At 45.6% G+C, this 24974-nt stretch overlaps 9 non-coding genes across 9 annotated transcripts; 6 read left to right on the forward strand and 3 right to left on the reverse strand.

Moving 5' to 3' along the window:
• Positions 1–1330: 1330 nt before the first annotated feature.
• On the forward strand, positions 1331–1404 carry trnat-agu (transfer RNA threonine (anticodon AGU)). The gene has a single exon. It is a non-coding gene; the product is annotated as a tRNA-Thr (tRNA).
• Positions 1405–1849: 445 nt separating this feature from the next.
• trnat-ugu (transfer RNA threonine (anticodon UGU)) lies at positions 1850–1923 on the forward strand. Its single transcript has one exon. It is a non-coding gene; the product is annotated as a tRNA-Thr (tRNA).
• A 164-nt stretch (positions 1924–2087) lies between these two features.
• trnan-auu (transfer RNA asparagine (anticodon AUU)) lies at positions 2088–2161 on the reverse strand. The gene has a single exon. It is a non-coding gene; the product is annotated as a tRNA-Asn (tRNA).
• An 8861-nt stretch (positions 2162–11022) lies between these two features.
• On the forward strand, positions 11023–11096 carry trnat-agu (transfer RNA threonine (anticodon AGU)). The gene has a single exon. It is a non-coding gene; the product is annotated as a tRNA-Thr (tRNA).
• Positions 11097–11759: 663 nt separating this feature from the next.
• On the reverse strand, positions 11760–11833 carry trnan-auu (transfer RNA asparagine (anticodon AUU)). The gene has a single exon. It is a non-coding gene; the product is annotated as a tRNA-Asn (tRNA).
• A 2701-nt stretch (positions 11834–14534) lies between these two features.
• Positions 14535–14608, forward strand: trnat-agu (transfer RNA threonine (anticodon AGU)). The gene has a single exon. It is a non-coding gene; the product is annotated as a tRNA-Thr (tRNA).
• An 8762-nt stretch (positions 14609–23370) lies between these two features.
• Positions 23371–23444, forward strand: trnat-agu (transfer RNA threonine (anticodon AGU)). The gene has a single exon. It is a non-coding gene; the product is annotated as a tRNA-Thr (tRNA).
• A 440-nt stretch (positions 23445–23884) lies between these two features.
• On the forward strand, positions 23885–23958 carry trnat-ugu (transfer RNA threonine (anticodon UGU)). The gene has a single exon. It is a non-coding gene; the product is annotated as a tRNA-Thr (tRNA).
• A 164-nt stretch (positions 23959–24122) lies between these two features.
• On the reverse strand, positions 24123–24196 carry trnan-auu (transfer RNA asparagine (anticodon AUU)). The gene has a single exon. It is a non-coding gene; the product is annotated as a tRNA-Asn (tRNA).
• Between the last annotated feature and the right edge of the window lie 778 nt (positions 24197–24974).

Genomic DNA, 24974 nt, shown 5'->3' on the forward strand with positions numbered 1-24974 from the left:
GTGGTCCGTGATCTGCTGTTATGCTACTATGCTACTGACCATTGGGGGAGCAATAGCAAGCAAGAGAGTTAGATATCGAGAGTCATTGATAGATAGATAGATAGATGGATGGATGGATGGACGGCAAGGCAAGCATCTGATTGACAGTGGTCCGTGATCTGCTGTTATGCTACAATGCTACTGACCATTGGGGGAGCGATAGCAAGCAAGAGAATTAGATATCAAGAGTCATAGATAGATAGATAGATAGATGGATGGATGGACGGCAAGGCAAGCATCTGATTGACAGTGGTCCGTGATCTGCTGTTATGCTACTATGCTACTGACCATTGGGGGAGCGATAGCAAGCAAGAGAGTTAGATATCAAGAGTCATCGATAGATAGATAGATAGATGGATAGATGGACGGCAAGGCAAGCATCTGATTGACAGTGGTCCGTGATCTGCTGTTATGCTACTATGCTACTGACCATTGAGGGAGCGATAGCAAGCAAGAGAGTTAGATATCGAGAGTCATAGATAGATAGATAGATAGATAGATGGATGGATGGATGGATGGCAAGGCAAGCACCTGATTGACAGTGGTCCGTGATCTGCTGTTATGCTACTATGCTACTGACCATTGGGGGAGCGATAGCAAGCAAGAGAGTTAGATATTGAGAGTCATAGATAGATAGATGGATGGATGGACGGCAAGGCAAGCATCTGATTGACAGTGGTCCGTGACCTGCTGTTATGCTACTATGGTACTGACCATTGGGGGAGCGATAGCAAGCAAGAGAGTTAGATATCAAGAGTCATAGATAGATAGATAGATAGATGGATGGACGGCAAGGCAAGCATCTGATTGACAGTGGTCCGTGATCTGCTGTTATGCTACTATGCTACTGACCATTGGGGGAGCGATAGCAAGCAAGAGAGTTAGATATCAAGAGTCATCGATAGATAGATAGATAGATGGATAGATGGACGGCAAGGCAAGCATCTGATTGACAGTGGTCCGTGATCTGCTGTTATGCTACTATGCTACTGACCATTGGGGGAGCGATAGCAAGCAAGAGAGTTAGATATCAAGAGTCATAGATAGATAGATAGATAGATGGATGGACGGCAAGGCAAGCATCTGATTGACAGTGGTCCGTGATCTGCTGTTATGCTACTATGCTACTGACCATTGGGGGAGCGATAGCAAGCAAGAGAGTTAGATATCAAGAGACATAGATACATAGATAGATAGATGGATGGATGGATGGACGTTAAGGCAAGCATCTGATTGACAGTGGTCCGTGATCTGCTGTTATGCTACTATCAGCAGCAGCAGCTGCAGATTTGGCGCCGTGGCTAAGTTGGTTAAAGCGCCTGTCTAGTAAACAGGAGGTCCTGGGTTCAAATCCCAGCGGTGCCTTATGCGGGCTTTGTGTGCTCCTTGCGAAGCTTGTGCTTCTGCTTTGTCGACCATCAGTTTTAGCAAGATAGGCTTATCGTAAAGCCATCAGAGGACGTAATGAACCGGAAAGCCAACTGGACAGACGCCGGTTTGTAAAGAAGAACCAGAACCCAAAGGACACGGGCTACGCGCACCTAACGGCCAACGTCCAATTCCCATTGCCGCCCCTGGACAGTCGCAACAGGGAGCTTGTTGCTCCCGTCAACCTTACGTTTTCACCTCTGTGTGCTTCCTTTGTTGCAGCCTGCATCCAGATTTTGTTTTGTTTTGTTTTGTTTTGTTTTGTTTTGTTTTGTTTTGTTTTGTTTTGTTTTGTTTTGTTTTGTTTTGTTTTGTTTTGTTTTGTTTTGTTTTGTTTTGTGCCTTACGCCTGAGTGTAGGCACTGGGGAATGGGAGAGTCCTGGCACCGTGGCTTAGTTGGTCAAAGTGCCTGTCTTGTAAACAGGAAACCCTGGGTTCGACTCCCAGCAGTGCTTTGGTTTACGTTGGCATAGGCAATGGAAAGGAAGTTTCTAAACGCTCAATACATTTTTGCAAGATGGCCGTCCGCAGCAAGCAGCTTAAGGTTACTGTAGCCGCAATCTGGCAAGCTGACCGCCAGAAGTAGATACAATAACAAGGGGCGGGGGGAAAAGTGGGCCGTCCATGGGTGGATTCGAACCACCATCCTTTCGGTTAATAGCCAAACACGCTGACCGATTGCGACACAGAGACAGACACAGGTGTTCTGGATGCTGCAGTCGTGCAGTTCCTTCACAGTTGCCAGAAATCATTTCCAGCACACGATTTTCTTTGTTGTTGAATGCAACATACGTGACCATTGGGGGAGCGATAGCAAGCAAGAGAGTTAGATATCGAGAGTCATAGATAGATAGCTAGCTAGATAGATAGATAGATGGATGGATGGACGGCAAGGCAAGCATCTGATTGACAGTGGTCCGTGATCTGCTGTTATGCTACAATGCTACTGACCATTGGGGGAGCGATAGCAAGCAAGAGAGTTAGATATCAAGAGTCATCGATAGATAGATAGATAGATGGATGGATGGACGGCAAGGCAAGCATCTGATTGACAGTGGTCCGTGATCTGCTGTTATGCTACTATGCTACTGACCATTGAGGGAGCGATAGCAAGCAAGAGAGTTAGATATCGAGAGTCATAGATAGATAGATAGATAGATGGATGGATGGATGGACGGCAAGGCAAGCACCTGATTGACAGTGGTCCGTGATCTGCTGTTATGCTACTATGCTACTGACCATTGGGGGAGCGATAGCAAGCAAGAGAGTTAGATATCAAGAGTCATCGATAGATAGATAGATAGATGGATAGATGGACGGCAAGGCAAGCATCTGATTGACAGTGGTCCGTGATCTGCTGTTATGCTACTATGCTACTGACCATTGAGGGAGCGATAGCAAGCAAGAGAGTTAGATATCGAGAGTCATAGATAGATAGATAGATAGATGGATGGATGGATGGACGGCAAGGCAAGCACCTGATTGACAGTGGTCCGTGATCTGCTGTTATGCTACTATGCTACTGACCATTGGGGGAGCGATAGCAAGCAAGAGAGTTAGATATCAAGAGTCATAGATAGATAGATAGATAGATAGATGGATGGACGGCAAGGCAAGCATCTGATTGACAGTGGTCCGTGATCTGCTGTTATGCTACTATGCTACTGACCATTGGGGGAGCAATAGCAAGCAAGAGAGTTAGATATCGAGAGTCATTGATAGATAGATAGATAGATGGATGGATGGATGGACGGCAAGGCAAGCATCTGATTGACAGTGGTCCGTGATCTGCTGTTATGCTACAATGCTACTGACCATTGGGGGAGCGATAGCAAGCAAGAGAGTTAGATATCAAGAGTCATAGATAGATAGATAGATAGATGGATGGATGGATGGACGGCAAGGCAAGCATCTGATTGACAGTGGTCCGTGATCTGCTGTTATGCTACAATGCTACTGACCATTGGGGGAGCGATAGCAAGCAAGAGAGTTAGATATCAAGAGTCATAGATAGATAGATAGATAGATGGATGGACGGCAAGGCAAGCATCTGATTGACAGTGGTCCGTGATCTGCTGTTATGCTACTATGCTACTGACCATTGGGGGAGCGATAGCAAGCAAGAGAGTTAGATATCAAGAGTCATAGATAGATAGATAGATAGATGGATGGACGGCAAGGCAAGCATCTGATTGACAGTGGTCCGTGATCTGCTGTTATGCTACTATGTTACTGACCATTGGGGGAGCGATAGCAAGCAAGAGAGTTAGATATCAAGAGTCATAGATAGATAGATAGATAGATGGATGGACGGCAAGGCAAGCATCTGATTGATAGTGGTCCGTGATCTGCTGTTATGCTACTATGCTACTGACCATTGGGGGAGCAATAGCAAGCAAGAGAGTTAGATATCGAGAGTCATTGATAGATAGATAGATAGATGGATGGATGGATGGACGGCAAGGCAAGCATCTGATTGACAGTGGTCCGTGATCTGCTGTTATGCTACAATGCTACTGACCATTGGGGGAGCGATAGCAAGCAAGAGAATTAGATATCAAGAGTCATAGATAGATAGATAGATAGATGGATGGATGGACGGCAAGGCAAGCATCTGATTGACAGTGGTCCGTGATCTGCTGTTATGCTACAATGCTACTGACCATTGGGGGAGCGATAGCAAGCAAGAGAGTTAGATATCAAGAGTCATCGATAGATAGATAGATAGATGGATGGATGGACGGCAAGGCAAGCATCTGATTGACAGTGGTCCGTGATCTGCTGTTATGCTACTATGCTACTGACCATTGAGGGAGCGATAGCAAGCAAGAGAGTTAGATATCGAGAGTCATAGATAGATAGATAGATAGATAGATGGATGGATGGATGGACGGCAAGGCAAGCACCTGATTGACAGTGGTCCGTGATCTGCTGTTATGCTACTATGCTACTGACCATTGGGGGAGCGATAGCAAGCAAGAGAGTTAGATATTGAGAGTCATAGATAGATAGATAGATGGATGGATGGACGGCAAGGCAAGCATCTGATTGACAGTGGTCCGTGATCTGCTGTTATGCTACAATGCTACTGACCATTGGGGGAGCGATAGCAAGCAAGAGAGTTAGATATCAAGAGTCATAGATAGATAGATAGATAGATGGATGGACGGCAAGGCAAGCATCTGATTGACAGTGGTCCGTGATCTGATGTTATGCTACTATGCTACTGACCATTGGGGGAGCAATAGCAAGCAAGAGAGTTAGATATCGAGAGTCATTGATAGATAGATAGATAGATGGATGGATGGATGGACGGCAAGGCAAGCATCTGATTGACAGTGGTCCGTGATCTGCTGTTATGCTACAATGCTACTGACCATTGGGGGAGCGATAGCAAGCAAGAGAATTAGATATCAAGAGTCATAGATAGATAGATAGATAGATAGATGGATGGATGGACGGCAAGGCAAGCATCTGATTGACAGTGGTCCGTGATCTGCTGTTATGCTACTATGCTACTGACCATTGGGGGAGCGATAGCAAGCAAGAGAGTTAGATATCAAGAGTCATCGATAGATAGATAGATAGATGGATAGATGGACGGCAAGGCAAGCATCTGATTGACAGTGGTCCGTGATCTGCTGTTATGCTACTATGCTACTGACCATTGAGGGAGCGATAGCAAGCAAGAGAGTTAGATATCGAGAGTCATAGATAGATAGATAGATAGATAGATGGATGGATGGATGGATGGCAAGGCAAGCACCTGATTGACAGTGGTCCGTGATCTGCTGTTATGCTACTATGCTACTGACCATTGGGGGAGCGATAGCAAGCAAGAGAGTTAGATATTGAGAGTCATAGATAGATAGATGGATGGATGGACGGCAAGGCAAGCATCTGATTGACAGTGGTCCGTGACCTGCTGTTATGCTACTATGGTACTGACCATTGGGGGAGCGATAGCAAGCAAGAGAGTTAGATATCAAGAGTCATAGATAGATAGATAGATAGATGGATGGACGGCAAGGCAAGCATCTGATTGACAGTGGTCCGTGATCTGCTGTTATGCTACTATGCTACTGACCATTGGGGGAGCAATAGCAAGCAAGAGAGTTAGATATCGAGAGTCATTGATAGATAGATAGATAGATGGATGGATGGATGGACGGCAAGGCAAGCATCTGATTGACAGTGGTCCGTGATCTGCTGTTATGCTACAATGCTACTGACCATTGGGGGAGCGATAGCAAGCAAGAGAGTTAGATATCAAGAGTCATAGATAGATAGATAGATAGATGGATGGATGGATGGACGGCAAGGCAAGCATCTGATTGACAGTGGTCCGTGATCTGCTGTTATGCTACAATGCTACTGACCATTGGGGGAGCGATAGCAAGCAAGAGAGTTAGATATCAAGAGTCATAGATAGATAGATAGATAGATGGATGGACGGCAAGGCAAGCATCTGATTGACAGTGGTCCGTGATCTGCTGTTATGCTACTATGCTACTGACCATTGGGGGAGCGATAGCAAGCAAGAGAGTTAGATATCAAGAGTCATAGATAGATAGATAGATAGATGGATGGACGGCAAGGCAAGCATCTGATTGACAGTGGTCCGTGATCTGCTGTTATGCTACTATGCTACTGACCATTGGGGGAGCGATAGCAAGCAAGAGAGTTAGATATCAAGAGTCATAGATAGATAGATAGATAGATGGATGGACGGCAAGGCAAGCATCTGATTGATAGTGGTCCGTGATCTGCTGTTATGCTACTATGCTACTGACCATTGGGGGAGCAATAGCAAGCAAGAGAGTTAGATATCGAGAGTCATTGATAGATAGATAGATAGATGGATGGATGGATGGACGGCAAGGCAAGCATCTGATTGACAGTGGTCCGTGATCTGCTGTTATGCTACAATGCTACTGACCATTGGGGGAGCGATAGCAAGCAAGAGAATTAGATATCAAGAGTCATAGATAGATAGATAGATAGATGGATGGATGGACGGCAAGGCAAGCATCTGATTGACAGTGGTCCGTGATCTGCTGTTATGCTACAATGCTACTGACCATTGGGGAAGCGATAGCAAGCAAGAGAGTTAGATATCAAGAGTCATTGATAGATAGATAGATAGATGGATGGATGGATGGATGGCAAGGCAAGCATCTGATTGACAGTGGTTCGTGATCTGCTGTTATGCTACTATGCTACTGACCATTGGGGGAGCGATAGCAAGCAAGAGAGTTAGATATCGAGAGTCATAGATAGATAGATAGATAGATGGATGGATTGATGGACGGCAAGGCAAGCACCGGATTGACAGTGGTCCGTGATCTGCTGTTATGCTACTATGCTACTGACCATTGGGTGAGCGATAGCAAGCAAGAGAGTTAGATATCGAGAGTCATAGATAGATAGATAGATAGATAGATAGATAGATAGATAGATAGATAGATAGATGGATGGATGGACGGCAAGGCAAGCATCTGATTGACAGTGGTCCGTGATCTGCTGTTATGCTACTATGCTACTGACCATTGGGTGAGCGATAGCAAGCAAGAGAGTTAGATATCGAGAGTCATAGATAGATAGATAGATAGATAGATAGATAGATGGATGGATGGACGGCAAGGCAAGCATCTGATTGACAGTGGTCCGTGATCTTCTGTAATGCTACTATGCTACTGACCATTGGGGGAGCGATAGCAAGCAAGAGAGTTAGATATCGAGAGTCATAGATACATAGATAGATAGATGGATGGATGGATGGACGGCAAGGCAAGCACCTGATTGACAGTGGTCCGTGATCTGCTGTTATGCTACTATGCTACTGACCATTGGGGGAGCGATAGCATGCAAGAGAGTTAGATATCGAGAGTCATAGATAGATAGATAGATAGATGGATGGACGGCAAGGCAAGCATCTGATTGACAGTGGTCCGTGATCTGCTGTTATGCTACAATGCTACTGACCATTGGGGGAGCGATAGCAAGCAAGAGAGTTAGATATCGTGAGTCATAGATAGATAGATAGATAGATGGATGGATGGATGGCAAGGCAAGCATCTAATTGACAGTGGTCCGTGATCTGCTGTTATGCTACTATGCTACTGACCATTGGGGGAGCGATAGCAAGCAAGAGAGTTAGATATCAAGAGTCATAGATAGATAGATAGATAGATGGATGGACGGCAAGGCAAGCATCTAATTGACAGTGGTCCGTGATCTGCTGTTATGCTACTATGCTACTGACCATTGGGGGAGCGATAGCAAGCAAGAGAGTTAGATATCAAGAGTCATAGATAGATAGATAGATAGATGAATGGACGGCAAGGCAAGCATCTGATTGACAGTGGTCCGTGATCTGCTGTTATGCTACTATGCTACTGACCATTGGGGAGCGATTGCAAGCAAGAGAGTTAGATATCGAGAGACATAGATACATAGATAGATAGATGGATGGATGGATGGACGGCAAGGCAAGCACCGGATTGACAGTGGTCCATGATCTGCTGTTATGCTACTATGCTACTGACCATTGGGGGAGCGATAGCAAGCAAGAGAGTTAGATATCGAGAGTCATAGATAGATAGATAGATAGATAGATGGATGGATGGACGGCAAGGCAACCATCTGATTGACAGTGGTCTGTGATCTGCTGTTATGCAACTATGCTACTGACCATTGTGGGAGCGATAGCAAGCAAGAGAGTAAGATATTGAGAGTCATAGATAGATAGATAGATAGCTGGATGGACGGCAAGGTAAGCATCTGATTGACAGTGGTCCGTGATCTGCTGTTATGCTACTATGCTACTGACCATTGGGGAGCGATAGCAAGCAAGAGAGTTAGATATCGAGAGACATAGATACATAGATAGATAGATGGATGGATGGATGGACGGCAAGGTAAGCATCTGATTGACAGTGGTCCGTAATCTGCTGTTATGCTAATATGCTACTGACCATTGTGGGAGCGATAGCAAGCAAGAGAGTAAGATATTGAGAGTCATAGATAGATAGATAGATAGATGGATGGATGGACGGCAAGGCAAGCATCTGATTGACAGTGGTCAGTGATCTGCTGTTATGCTACTATGCTACTGACCATTGGGGGAGAGATAGCAAGCAAGAGAGTTAGATATCAAGAGTCATAGATAGATAGATAGATAGATAGATAGATAGATAGATGGATGGACGGCAAGGCAAGCACCTGATTGACAGTGGTCCGTGATCTGCTGTGATGCTACTATGCTACTGACCATTGGGGGTGCAATAGCAAGCAAGAGAGTTAGATATCAAGAGTCATAGATAGATAGATGGATGGATGGATGGACGGCAAGGCAAGCACCTGATTGACAGTGGTCCGTGATCTGCTGTTATGCTACTATGCTACTGACCATTGGGGGAGCGATAGCAAGCAAGAGAGTTAGATATCAAGAGTCATAGATAGATAGATAGATAGATGGATGGACGGCAAGGCAAGCATCTGATTGACAGTGGTCCGTGATCTGCTGTTATGCTACTATGCTACTGACCATTGGGGGAGCAATAGCAAGCAAGAGAGTTAGATATCGAGAGTCATTGATAGATAGATAGATAGATGGATGGATGGATGGACGGCAAGGCAAGCATCTGATTGACAGTGGTCCGTGATCTGCTGTTATGCTACAATGCTACTGACCATTGGGGGAGCGATAGCAAGCAAGAGAATTAGATATCAAGAGTCATCGATAGATAGATAGATAGATGGATGGATGGACGGCAAGGCAAGCATCTGATTGACAGTGGTCCGTGATCTGCTGTTATGCTACTATGCTACTGACCATTGAGGGAGCGATAGCAAGCAAGAGAGTTAGATATCGAGAGTCATAGATAGATAGATAGATAGATAGATGGATGGATGGATGGACGGCAAGGCAAGCACCTGATTGACAGTGGTCCGTGATCTGCTGTTATGCTACTATGCTACTGACCATTGGGGGAGCGATAGCAAGCAAGAGAGTTAGATATTGAGAGTCATAGATAGATAGATAGATGGATGGATGGACGGCAAGGCAAGCATCTGATTGACAGTGGTCCGTGATCTGCTGTTATGCTACAATGCTACTGACCATTGGGGGAGCGATAGCAAGCAAGAGAGTTAGATATCAAGAGTCATAGATAGATAGATAGATAGATGGATGGACGGCAAGGCAAGCATCTGATTGACAGTGGTCCGTGATCTGCTGTTATGCTACTATGCTACTGACCATTGGGGGAGCAATAGCAAGCAAGAGAGTTAGATATCGAGAGTCATTGATAGATAGATAGATAGATGGATGGATGGATGGACGGCAAGGCAAGCATCTGATTGACAGTGGTCCGTGATCTGCTGTTATGCTACAATGCTACTGACCATTGGGGGAGCGATAGCAAGCAAGAGAATTAGATATCAAGAGTCATAGATAGATAGATAGATAGATGGATGGATGGACGGCAAGGCAAGCATCTGATTGACAGTGGTCCGTGATCTGCTGTTATGCTACTATGCTACTGACCATTGGGGGAGCGATAGCAAGCAAGAGAGTTAGATATCAAGAGTCATCGATAGATAGATAGATAGATGGATAGATGGACGGCAAGGCAAGCATCTGATTGACAGTGGTCCGTGATCTGCTGTTATGCTACTATGCTACTGACCATTGAGGGAGCGATAGCAAGCAAGAGAGTTAGATATCGAGAGTCACAGATAGATAGATAGATAGATAGATGGATGGATGGATGGATGGCAAGGCAAGCACCTGATTGACAGTGGTCCGTGATCTGCTGTTATGCTACTATGCTACTGACCATTGGGGGAGCGATAGCAAGCAAGAGAGTTAGATATTGAGAGTCATAGATAGATAGATGGATGGATGGACGGCAAGGCAAGCATCTGATTGACAGTGGTCCGTGACCTGCTGTTATGCTACTATGGTACTGACCATTGGGGGAGCGATAGCAAGCAAGAGAGTTAGATATCAAGAGTCATAGATAGATAGATAGATAGATGGATGGACGGCAAGGCAAGCATCTGATTGACAGTGGTCCGTGATCTGCTGTTATGCTACTATGCTACTGACCATTGGGGGAGCGATAGCAAGCAAGAGAGTTAGATATCAAGAGTCATCGATAGATAGATAGATAGATGGATAGATGGACGGCAAGGCAAGCATCTGATTGACAGTGGTCCGTGATCTGCTGTTATGCTACTATGCTACTGACCATTGGGGGAGCGATAGCAAGCAAGAGAGTTAGATATCAAGAGTCATAGATAGATAGATAGATAGATGGATGGACGGCAAGGCAAGCATCTGATTGACAGTGGTCCGTGATCTGCTGTTATGCTACTATGCTACTGACCATTGGGGGAGCGATAGCAAGCAAGAGAGTTAGATATCAAGAGACATAGATACATAGATAGATAGATGGATGGATGGATGGACGTTAAGGCAAGCATCTGATTGACAGTGGTCCGTGATCTGCTGTTATGCTACTATCAGCAGCAGCAGCTGCAGATTTGGCGCCGTGGCTAAGTTGGTTAAAGCGCCTGTCTAGTAAACAGGAGGTCCTGGGTTCAAATCCCTGCGGTGCCTTATGCGGGCTTTGTGTGCTCCTTGCGAAGCTTGTGCTTCTGCTTTGTCGACCATCAGTTTTAGCAAGATAGGCTTATCGTAAAGCCATCAGAGGACGTAATGAACCGGAAAGCCAACTGGACAGACGCCGGTTTGTAAAGAAGAACCAGAACCCAAAGGACACGGGCTACGCGCACCTAACGGCCAACGTCCAATTCCCATTGCCGCCCCTGGACAGTCGCAACAGGGAGCTTGTTGCTCCCGTCAACCTTACGTTTTCACCTCTGTGTGCTTCCTTTGTTGCAGCCTGCATCCAGATTTTGTTTTGTTTTGTTTTGTTTTGTTTTGTTTTGTTTTGTTTTGTTTTGTTTTGTTTTGTTTTGTTTTGTTTTGTTTTGTTTTGTGCCTTACGCCTGAGTGTAGGCACTGGGGAATGGGAGAGTCCTGGAACCGTGGCTTAGTTGGTCAAAGCGCCTGTCTTGTAAACAGGAAACCCTGGGTTCGACTCCCAGCAGTGCTTTGGTTTACGTTGGCATAGGCAATGGAAAGGAAGTTTCTAAACGCTCAATACATTTTTGCAAGATGGCCGTCCGCAGCAAGCAGCTTAAGGTTACTGTAGCCGCAATCTGGCAAGCTGACCGCCAGAAGTAGATACAATAACAAGGGGCGGGGGGAAAAGTGGGCCGTCCATGGGTGGATTCGAACCACCATCCTTTCGGTTAATAGCCAAACACGCTGACCGATTGCGACACAGAGACAGACACAGGTGTTCTGGTTGCTGCAGTCGTGCAGTTCCTTCACAGTTGCCAGAAATCATTTCCAGCACACGATTTTCTTTGTTGTTGAATGCAACATACGTGACCATTGGGGGAGCGATAGCAAGCAAGAGAGTTAGATATCGAGATTCATAGATAGATAGCTAGCTAGATAGATAGATAGATGGATGGATGGACGGCAAGGCAAGCATCTGATTGACAGTGGTCCGTGATCTGCTGTTATGCTACAATGCTACTGACCATTGGGGGAGCGATAGCAAGCAAGAGAGTTAGATATCAAGAGTCATCGATAGATAGATAGATAGATGGATGGATGGACGGCAAGGCAAGCATCTGATTGACAGTGGTCCGTGATCTGCTGTTATGCTACTATGCTACTGACCATTGAGGGAGCGATAGCAAGCAAGAGAGTTAGATATCGAGAGTCATAGATAGATAGATAGATAGATGGATGGATGGATGGACGGCAAGGCAAGCACCTGATTGACAGTGGTCCGTGATCTGCTGTTATGCTACTATGCTACTGACCATTGGGGGAGCGATAGCAAGCAAGAGAGTTAGATATCAAGAGTCATCGATAGATAGATAGATAGATGGATAGATGGACGGCAAGGCAAGCATCTGATTGACAGTGGTCCGTGATCTGCTGTTATGCTACTATGCTACTGACCATTGAGGGAGCGATAGCAAGCAAGAGAGTTAGATATCAAGAGTCATCGATAGATAGATAGATAGATGGATAGATGGACGGCAAGGCAAGCATCTGATTGACAGTGGTCCGTGATCTGCTGTTATGCTACTATGCTACTGACCATTGAGGGAGCGATAGCAAGCAAGAGAGTTAGATATCGAGAGTCATAGATAGATAGATAGATAGATGGATGGATGGATGGACGGCAAGGCAAGCACCTGATTGACAGTGGTCCGTGATCTGCTGTTATGCTACTATGCTACTGACCATTGGGGGAGCGATAGCAAGCAAGAGAGTTAGATATCAAGAGTCATAGATAGATAGATAGATAGATAGATGGATGGACGGCAAGGCAAGCATCTGATTGACAGTGGTCCGTGATCTGCTGTTATGCTACTATGCTACTGACCATTGGGGGAGCAATAGCAAGCAAGAGAGTTAGATATCGAGAGTCATTGATAGATAGATAGATAGATGGATGGATGGATGGACGGCAAGGCAAGCATCTGATTGACAGTGGTCCGTGATCTGCTGTTATGCTACAATGCTACTGACCATTGGGGGAGCGATAGCAAGCAAGAGAGTTAGATATCAAGAGTCATAGACAGATAGATAGATAGATGGATGGATGGATGGACGGCAAGGCAAGCATCTGATTGACAGTGGTCCGTGATCTGCTGTTATGCTACAATGCTACTGACCATTGGGGGAGCAATAGCAAGCAAGAGAGTTAGATATCGAGAGTCATTGATAGATAGATAGATAGATGGATGGATGGATGGACGGCAAGGCAAGCATCTGATTGACAGTGGTCCGTGATCTGCTGTTATGCTACAATGCTACTGACCATTGGGGGAGCGATAGCAAGCAAGAGAATTAGATATCAAGAGTCATAGATAGATAGATAGATAGATGGATGGATGGACGGCAAGGCAAGCATCTGATTGACAGTGGTCCGTGATCTGCTGTTATGCTACTATGCTACTGACCATTGGGGGAGCGATAGCAAGCAAGAGAGTTAGATATCAAGAGTCATCGATAGATAGATAGATAGATGGATAGATGGACGGCAAGGCAAGCATCTGATTGACAGTGGTCCGTGATCTGCTGTTATGCTACTATGCTACTGACCATTGAGGGAGCGATAGCAAGCAAGAGAGTTAGATATCGAGAGTCATAGATAGATAGATAGATAGATAGATGGATGGATGGATGGATGGCAAGGCAAGCACCTGATTGACAGTGGTTCGTGATCTGCTGTTATGCTACTATGCTACTGACCATTGGGGGAGCGATAGCAAGCAAGAGAGTTAGATATTGAGAGTCATAGATAGATAGATGGATGGATGGACGGCAAGGCAAGCATCTGATTGACAGTGGTCCGTGACCTGCTGTTATGCTACTATGGTACTGACCATTGGGGGAGCGATAGCAAGCAAGAGAGTTAGATATCAAGAGTCATAGATAGATAGATAGATAGATGGATGGACGGCAAGGCAAGCATCTGATTGACAGTGGTCCGTGATCTGCTGTTATGCTACTATGCTACTGACCATTGGGGGAGCGATAGCAAGCAAGAGAGTTAGATATCAAGAGTCATCGATAGATAGATAGATAGATGGATAGATGGACGGCAAGGCAAGCATCTGATTGACAGTGGTCCGTGATCTGCTGTTATGCTACTATGCTACTGACCATTGGGGGAGCGATAGCAAGCAAGAGAGTTAGATATCAAGAGTCATAGATAGATAGATAGATAGATGGATGGACGGCAAGGCAAGCATCTGATTGACAGTGGTCCGTGATCTGCTGTTATGCTACTATGCTACTGACCATTGGGGGAGCGATAGCAAGCAAGAGAGTTAGATATCAAGAGACATAGATACATAGATAGATAGATGGATGGATGGATGGACGTTAAGGCAAGCATCTGATTGACAGTGGTCCGTGATCTGCTGTTATGCTACTATCAGCAGCAGCAGCTGCAGATTTGGCGCCGTGGCTAAGTTGGTTAAAGCGCCTGTCTAGTAAACAGGAGGTCCTGGGTTCAAATCCCAGCGGTGCCTTAGGCGGGCTTTGTGTGCTCCTTGCGAAGCTTGTGCTTCTGCTTTGTCGACCATCAGTTTTAGCAAGATAGGCTTATCGTAAAGCCATCAGAGGACGTAATGAACCGGAAAGCCAACTGGACAGACGCCGGTTTGTAAAGAAGAACCAGAACCCAAAGGACACGGGCTACGCGCACCTAACGGCCAACGTCCAATTCCCATTGCCGCCCCTGGACAGTCGCAACAGGGAGCTTGTTGCTCCCGTCAACCTTACGTTTTCACCTCTGTGTGCTTCCTTTGTTGCAGCCTGCATCCAGATTTTGTTTTGTTTTGTTTTGTTTTGTTTTGTTTTGTTTTGTTTTGTTTTGTTTTGTTTTGTTTTGTTTTGTTTTGTTTTGTTTTGTTTTGTTTTGTTTTGTTTTGTTTTGTTTTGTGCCTTACGCCTGAGTGTAGGCACTGGGGAATGGGAGAGTCCTGGCACCGTGGCTTAGTTGGTCAAAGCGCCTGTCTTGTAAACAGGAAACCCTGGGTTCTACTCCCAGCAGTGCTTTGGTTTACGTTGGCATAGGCAATGGAAAGGAAGCTTCTAAACGCTCAATACATTTTTGCAAGATGGCCGTCCGCAGCAAGCAGCTTAAGGTTACTGTAGCCGCAATCTGGCAAGCTGACCGCCAGAAGTAGATACAATAACAAGGGGCGGGGGGAAAAGTGGGCCGTCCATGGGTGGATTCAAACCACCATCCTTTCGGTTAATAGCCAAACACGCTGACCGATTGCGACACAGAGACAGACACAGGTGTTATGGTTGCTGCAGTCATGCAGTTCCTTCACAGTTGCCAGAAATCATTTCCAGCACACGATTTTCTTTGTTGTTGAATGCAACATACGTGACCATTGGGGGAGCGATAGCAAGCAAGAGAGTTAGATATCGAGAGTCATAGATAGATAGCTAGCTAGATAGATAGATAGATGGATGGATGGACGGCAAGGCAAGCATCTGATTGACAGTGGTCCGTGATCTGCTGTTATGCTACAATGCTACTGACCATTGGGGGAGCGATAGCAAGCAAGAGAGTTAGATATCAAGAGTCATCGATAGATAGATAGATAGATGGATGGATGGACGGCAAGGCAAGCATCTGATTGACAGTGGTCCGTGATCTGCTGTTATGCTACTATGCTACTGACCATTGAGGGAGCGATAGCAAGCAAGAGAGTTAGATATCGAGAGTCATAGATAGATAGATAGATAGATGGATGGATGGATGGACGGCAATGCAAGCACCTGATTGACAGTGGTCCGTGATCTGCTGTTATGCTACTATGCTACTGACCATTGGGGGAGCGATAGCAAGCAAGAGAGTTAGATATCAAGAGTCATCGATAGATAGATAGATAGATGGATAGATGGACGGCAAGGCAAGCATCTGATTGACAGTGGTCCGTGATCTGCTGTTATGCTACTATGCTACTGACCATTGAGGGAGCGATAGCAAGCAAGAGAGTTAGATATCGAGAGTCATAGATAGATAGATAGATAGATGGATGGATGGATGGACGGCAAGGCAAGCACCTGATTGACAGTGGTCCGTGATCTGCTGTTATGCTACAATGCTACTGACCATTGGGGGAGCGATAGCAAGCAAGAGAATTAGATATCAAGAGTCATAGATAGATAGATAGATAGATGGATGGATGGACGGCAAGGCAAGCATCTGATTGACAGTGGTCCGTGATCTGCTGTTATGCTACAATGCTACTGACCATTGGGGGAGCGATAGCAAGCAAGAGAGTTAGATATCAAGAGTCATCGATAGATAGATAGATAGATGGATGGATGGACGGCAAGGCAAGCATCTGATTGACAGTGGTCCGTGATCTGCTGTTATGCTACTATGCTACTGACCATTGAGGGAGCGATAGCAAGCAAGAGAGTTAGATATCGAGAGTCATAGATAGATAGATAGATAGATAGATGGATGGATGGATGGACGGCAAGGCAAGCACCTGATTGACAGTGGTCCGTGATCTGCTGTTATGCTACTATGCTACTGACCATTGGGGGAGCGATAGCAAGCAAGAGAGTTAGATATTGAGAGTCATAGATAGATAGATAGATGGATGGATGGACGGCAAGGCAAGCATCTGATTGACAGTGGTCCGTGATCTGCTGTTATGCTACAATGCTACTGACCATTGGGGGAGCGATAGCAAGCAAGAGAGTTAGATATCAAGAGTCATAGATAGATAGATAGATAGATGGATGGACGGCAAGGCAAGCATCTGATTGACAGTGGTCCGTGATCTGCTGTTATGCTACTATGCTACTGACCATTGGGGGAGCAATAGCAAGCAAGAGAGTTAGATATCGAGAGTCATTGATAGATAGATAGATAGATGGATGGATGGATGGACGGCAAGGCAAGCATCTGATTGACAGTGGTCCGTGATCTGCTGTTATGCTACAATGCTACTGACCATTGGGGGAGCGATAGCAAGCAAGAGAATTAGATATCAAGAGTCATAGATAGATAGATAGATAGATAGATGGATGGATGGACGGCAAGGCAAGCATCTGATTGACAGTGGTCCGTGATCTGCTGTTATGCTACTATGCTACTGACCATTGGGGGAGCGATAGCAAGCAAGAGAGTTAGATATCAAGAGTCATCGATAGATAGATAGATAGATGGATAGATGGACGGCAAGGCAAGCATCTGATTGACAGTGGTCCGTGATCTGCTGTTATGCTACTATGCTACTGACCATTGAGGGAGCGATAGCAAGCAAGAGAGTTAGATATCGAGAGTCATAGATAGATAGATAGATAGATAGATAGATGGATGGATGGATGGATGGCAAGGCAAGCACCTGATTGACAGTGGTCCGTGATCTGCTGTTATGCTACTATGCTACTGACCATTGGGGGAGCGATAGCAAGCAAGAGAGTTAGATATTGAGAGTCATAGATAGATAGATGGATGGATGGACGGCAAGGCAAGCATCTGATTGACAGTGGTCCGTGACCTGCTGTTATGCTACTATGGTACTGACCATTGGGGGAGCGATAGCAAGCAAGAGAGTTAGATATCAAGAGTCATAGATAGATAGATAGATAGATGGATGGACGGCAAGGCAAGCATCTGATTGACAGTGGTCCGTGATCTGCTGTTATGCTACTATGCTACTGACCATTGGGGGAGCAATAGCAAGCAAGAGAGTTAGATATCGAGAGTCATTGATAGATAGATAGATAGATGGATGGATGGATGGACGGCAAGGCAAGCATCTGATTGACAGTGGTCCGTGATCTGCTGTTATGCTACAATGCTACTGACCATTGGGGGAGCGATAGCAAGCAAGAGAGTTAGATATCAAGAGTCATAGATAGATAGATAGATAGATGGATGGATGGATGGACGGCAAGGCAAGCATCTGATTGACAGTGGTCCGTGATCTGCTGTTATGCTACAATGCTACTGACCATTGGGGGAGCGATAGCAAGCAAGAGAGTTAGATATCAAGAGTCATAGATAGATAGATAGATAGATGGATGGACGGCAAGGCAAGCATCTGATTGACAGTGGTCCGTGATCTGCTGTTATGCTACTATGCTACTGACCATTGGGGGAGCGATAGCAAGCAAGAGAGTTAGATATCAAGAGTCATAGATAGATAGATAGATAGATGGATGGACGGCAAGGCAAGCATCTGATTGACAGTGGTCCGTGATCTGCTGTTATGCTACTATGCTACTGACCATTGGGGGAGCGATAGCAAGCAAGAGAGTTAGATATCAAGAGTCATAGATAGATAGATAGATAGATGGATGGACGGCAAGGCAAGCATCTGATTGATAGTGGTCCGTGATCTGCTGTTATGCTACTATGCTACTGACCATTGGGGGAGCAATAGCAAGCAAGAGAGTTAGATATCGAGAGTCATTGATAGATAGATAGATAGATGGATGGATGGATGGACGGCAAGGCAAGCATCTGATTGACAGTGGTCCGTGATCTGCTGTTATGCTACAATGCTACTGACCATTGGGGGAGCGATAGCAAGCAAGAGAATTAGATATCAAGAGTCATAGATAGATAGATAGATAGATGGATGGATGGACGGCAAGGCAAGCATCTGATTGACAGTGGTCCGTGATCTGCTGTTATGCTACAATGCTACTGACCATTGGGGGAGCGATAGCAAGCAAGAGAGTTAGATATCAAGAGTCATCGATAGATAGATAGATAGATGGATGGATGGACGGCAAGGCAAGCATCTGATTGACAGTGGTCCGTGATCTGCTGTTATGCTACTATGCTACTGACCATTGAGGGAGCGATAGCAAGCAAGAGAGTTAGATATCGAGAGTCATAGATAGATAGATAGATAGATAGATGGATGGATGGATGGACGGCAAGGCAAGCACCTGATTGACAGTGGTCCGTGATCTGCTGTTATGCTACTATGCTACTGACCATTGGGGGAGCGATAGCAAGCAAGAGAGTTAGATATTGAGAGTCATAGATAGATAGATAGATGGATGGATGGACGGCAAGGCAAGCATCTGATTGACAGTGGTCCGTGATCTGCTGTAATGCTACAATGCTACTGACCATTGGGGGAGCGATAGCAAGCAAGAGAGTTAGATATCAAGAGTCATAGATAGATAGATAGATAGATGGATGGACGGCAAGGCAAGCATCTGATTGACAGTGGTCCGTGATCTGCTGTTATGCTACTATGCTACTGACCATTGGGGGAGCAATAGCAAGCAAGAGAGTTAGATATCGAGAGTCATTGATAGATAGATAGATAGATGGATGGATGGATGGACGGCAAGGCAAGCATCTGATTGACAGTGGTCCGTGATCTGCTGTTATGCTACAATGCTACTGACCATTGGGGGAGCGATAGCAAGCAAGAGAATTAGATATCAAGAGTCATAGATAGATAGATAGATAGATGGATGGATGGACGGCAAGGCAAGCATCTGATTGACAGTGGTCCGTGATCTGCTGTTATGCTACTATGCTACTGACCATTGGGGGAGCGATAGCAAGCAAGAGAGTTAGATATCAAGAGTCATCGATAGATAGATAGATAGATGGATAGATGGACGGCAAGGCAAGCATCTGATTGACAGTGGTCCGTGATCTGCTGTTATGCTACTATGCTACTGACCATTGAGGGAGCGATAGCAAGCAAGAGAGTTAGATATCGAGAGTCATAGATAGATAGATAGATAGATAGATGGATGGATGGATGGATGGCAAGGCAAGCACCTGATTGACAGTGGTCCGTGATCTGCTGTTATGCTACTATGCTACTGACCATTGGGGGAGCGATAGCAAGCAAGAGAGTTAGATATCAAGAGTCATCGATAGATAGATAGATAGATGGATGGATGGACGGCAAGGCAAGCATCTGATTGACAGTGGTCCGTGATCTGCTGTTATGCTACTATGCTACTGACCATTGAGGGAGCGATAGCAAGCAAGAGAGTTAGATATCGAGAGTCATAGATAGATAGATAGATAGATAGATGGATGGATGGATGGACGGCAAGGCAAGCACCTGATTGACAGTGGTCCGTGATCTGCTGTTATGCTACTATGCTACTGACCATTGGGGGAGCGATAGCAAGCAAGAGAGTTAGATATTGAGAGTCATAGATAGATAGATAGATGGATGGATGGACGGCAAGGCAAGCATCTGATTGACAGTGGTCCGTGATCTGCTGTAATGCTACAATGCTACTGACCATTGGGGGAGCGATAGCAAGCAAGAGAGTTAGATATCAAGAGTCATAGATAGATAGATAGATAGATGGATGGACGGCAAGGCAAGCATCTGATTGACAGTGGTCCGTGATCTGCTGTTATGCTACTATGCTACTGACCATTGGGGGAGCAATAGCAAGCAAGAGAGTTAGATATCGAGAGTCATTGATAGATAGATAGATAGATGGATGGATGGATGGACGGCAAGGCAAGCATCTGATTGACAGTGGTCCGTGATCTGCTGTTATGCTACAATGCTACTGACCATTGGGGGAGCGATAGCAAGCAAGAGAATTAGATATCAAGAGTCATAGATAGATAGATAGATAGATGGATGGATGGACGGCAAGGCAAGCATCTGATTGACAGTGGTCCGTGATCTGCTGTTATGCTACTATGCTACTGACCATTGGGGGAGCGATAGCAAGCAAGAGAGTTAGATATCAAGAGTCATCGATAGATAGATAGATAGATGGATAGATGGACGGCAAGGCAAGCATCTGATTGACAGTGGTCCGTGATCTGCTGTTATGCTACTATGCTACTGACCATTGAGGGAGCGATAGCAAGCAAGAGAGTTAGATATCGAGAGTCATAGATAGATAGATAGATAGATAGATGGATGGATGGATGGATGGCAAGGCAAGCACCTGATTGACAGTGGTCCGTGATCTGCTGTTATGCTACTATGCTACTGACCATTGGGGGAGCGATAGCAAGCAAGAGAGTTAGATATTGAGAGTCATAGATAGATAGATGGATGGATGGACGGCAAGGCAAGCATCTGATTGACAGTGGTCCGTGACCTGCTGTTATGCTACTATGGTACTGACCATTGGGGGAGCGATAGCAAGCAAGAGAGTTAGATATCAAGAGTCATAGATAGATAGATAGATAGATGGATGGACGGCAAGGCAAGCATCTGATTGACAGTGGTCCGTGATCTGCTGTTATGCTACTATGCTACTGACCATTGGGGGAGCGATAGCAAGCAAGAGAGTTAGATATCAAGAGTCATCGATAGATAGATAGATAGATGGATAGATGGACGGCAAGGCAAGCATCTGATTGACAGTGGTCCGTGATCTGCTGTTATGCTACTATGCTACTGACCATTGAGGGAGCGATAGCAAGCAAGAGAGTTAGATATCGAGAGTCATAGATAGATAGATAGATAGATAGATGGATGGATGGATGGATGGCAAGGCAAGCACCTGATTGACAGTGGTCCGTGATCTGCTGTTATGCTACTATGCTACTGACCATTGGGGGAGCGATAGCAAGCAAGAGAGTTATATATCAAGAGTCATAGATAGATAGATAGATAGATGGATGGACGGCAAGGCAAGCATCTGATTGACAGTGGTCCGTGATCTGCTGTTATGCTACTATGCTACTGACCATTGGGGGAGCGATAGCAAGCAAGAGAGTTAGATATCAAGAGTCATCGATAGATAGATAGATAGATGGATAGATGGACGGCAAGGCAAGCATCTGATTGACAGTGGTCCGTGATCTGCTGTTATGCTACTATGCTACTGACCATTGAGGGAGCGATAGCAAGCAAGAGAGTTAGATATCGAGAGTCATAGATAGATAGATAGATAGATGGATGGATGGATGGACGGCAAGGCAAGCATCTGATTGACAGTGGTCCGTGATCTGCTGTTATGCTACTTTGCTACTGACCATTGGGGGAGCGATAGCAAGCAAGAGAGTTAGATGTCAAGAGTCATAGATAGATAGATAGATGGATGGATGGATGGACGGCAAGGCAAGCATCTGATTGACAGTGGTCCGTGATCTGCTGTTATGCTACTATGCTACTGACCATTGAGGGAGCGATAGCAAGCAAGAGAGTTAGATATCGAGAGTCATAGATAGATAGATAGATAGATAGATGGATGGATGGATGGATGGACGGCAAGGCAAGCACCTGATTGACAGTGGTCCGTGATCTGCTGTTATGCTACTATGCTACTGACCATTGGGGGAGCGATAGCAAGCAAGAGAGTTAGATATTGAGAGTCATAGATAGATAGATGGATGGATGGACGGCAAGGCAAGCATCTGATTGACAGTGGTCCGTGATCTGCTGTTATGCTACTATGCTACTGACCATTGGGGGAGCGATAGCAAGCAAGAGAGTTAGATATTGAGAGTCATTGATAGATAGATAGATAGATGGATGGATGGATGGACGGCAAGGCAAGCATCTGATTGACAGTGGTCCGTGATCTGCTGTTATGCTACAATGCTACTGACCATTGGGGGATCGATAGCAAGCAAGAGAGTTAGATATCAAGAGTCATAGATAGATAGATAGATAGATGGATGGATGGACGGCAAGGCAAGCATCTGATTGACAGTGGTCCGTGATCTGCTGTTATGCTACTATGCTACTGACCATTGGGGAACCGATTGCAAGCAAGAGAGTTAGATATCAAGAGTCATCGATAGATAGATAGATAGATGGATAGATGGACGGCAAGGCAAGCACCTGATTGACAGTGGTCCGTGATCTGCTGTTATGCTACTATGCTACTGACCATTGAGGGAGCGATAGCAAGCAAGAGAGTTAGATATCGAGAGTCATAGATAGATAGATAGATAGATAGATGGATGGATGGATGGATGGACGGCAAGGCAAGCACCTGATTGACAGTGGTCCGTGATCTGCTGTTATGCTACTATGCTACTGACCATTGGGGGAGCGATAGCAAGCAAGAGAGTTAGATATTGAGAGTCATAGATAGATAGATGGATGGATGGACGGCAAGGCAAGCATCTGATTGACAGTGGTCCGTGATCTGCTGTTATGCTACTATGCTACTGATCATTGGGGGAGCGATAGCAAGCAAGAGAGTTAGATATCAAGAGACATAGATACATAGATAGATGGATAGATGGATGGATGGATGGACGGCAAGGCAAGCATCTGATTGACACTGGTCCGTGATCTGCTGTTATGCTACTATCAGCAGCAGCAGCTGCAGATTTGGCACCGTGGCTTAGTTGGTTAAAGCGCCTGTGTAGTAAACAGGAGGTCCTGGGTTCAAATCCCAGGGGTGCGTTAGGCGGGCTTTGTGTGCTCCTAGCGAAGCTTGTGCGTCCGCTTTGTCACCCATCAGTTTTAGCAAGATAGGCTTATCGTAAAGCCATCAGAGGACGTAATGAACCGGAAAGCCAACTGGACAGACGCCGGATTGTAAAGAAGAACCAGAACCCAAAGGACACGCGCTACGCGCACCTAACGGCCAACGTCCAATTCCCATTGCCGCCCCTGGACAGTCGCAACAGGGAGCTTGTTGCTCCCGTCAACCTTACGTTTTCACCCCTGTGTGCTTCCTTTGTTGCAGCCTGCATCCAGATTTTGTTTTGTTTTGTTTTGTTTTGTTTTGTTTTGTTTTGTTTTGTTTTGTTTTGTTTTGTTTTGTTTTGTTTTGTTTTGTTTTGTTTTGTTTTGTTTTGTGCCTTACGCCTGAGTGTAGGCACTGGGGAATGGGAGAGTCCTGGTACCGTGGCTTAGTTGGTCAAAGCGCCTGTCTTGTAAACAGGAAACCCTGGGTTCGACTCCCAGCAGTGCTTTGGTTTACGTTGGCATAGGCAATGGAAAGGAAGTTTCTAAACGCTCAATACATTTTTGCAAGATGGCCGTCCGCAGCAAGCAGCTTAAGGTTACTGTAGCCGCAATCTGGCAAGCTGACCGCCAGAAGTAGAAACAATAACAAGGGGCGGGGGGAAAAGTGGGCTGTCCCTGGGTGGATTCAAACCACCATCCTTTCGGTTAATAGCCAAACACGCTGACCGATTGCGCCACAGAGACAGACAGAGGTGTTCTGGTTGCTGCAGTCGTGCAGTTCCTTCACAGTTGCCAGAAATCATTTCCAGCACACGATTTTCTTTGTCGTTGAATGCAACATACGTGACCATTGGGGGAGCGATAGCAAGCAAGAGAGTTAGATATCGAGAGTCATAGATAGATAGCTAGCTAGATAGATAGATAGATGGATGGATGGACGGCAAGGCAAGCATCTGATTGACAGTGGTCCGTGATCTGCTGTTATGCTACTATGCTACTGACCATTGGGGGAGCGATAGCAAGCAAGAGAGTTAGATATCAAGAGTCATAGATAGATAGATAGATAGATAGATGGATGGACGGCAAGGCAAGCATCTGATTGACAGTGGTCCGTGATCTGCTGTTATGCTACTATGCTACTGACCATTGGGGGAGCGATAGCAAGCAAGAGAGTTAGATATCGAGAGTCATTGATAGATAGATAGATAGATGGATGGATGGATGGACGGCAAGGCAAGCATCTGATTGACAGTGGTCCGTGATCTGCTGTTATGCTACAATGCTACTGACCATTGGGGGAGCGATAGCAAGCAAGAGAGTTAGATATCAAGAGTCATAGATAGATAGATGGATAGATGGATGGACGGCAAGGCAAGCATCTGATTGACAGTGGTCCGTGATCTGCTGTTATGCTACAATGCTACTGACCATTGGGGGAGCGATAGCAAGCAAGAGAGTTAGATATCAAGAATCATAGATAGATAGATAGATGGATGGATGGACGGCAAGGCAAGCATCTGAT

Source organism: Amia ocellicauda, chromosome 2, assembly GCF_036373705.1.
Source record: "Amia ocellicauda isolate fAmiCal2 chromosome 2, fAmiCal2.hap1, whole genome shotgun sequence".
NCBI lineage: Eukaryota > Metazoa > Chordata > Actinopteri > Amiiformes > Amiidae > Amia > Amia ocellicauda.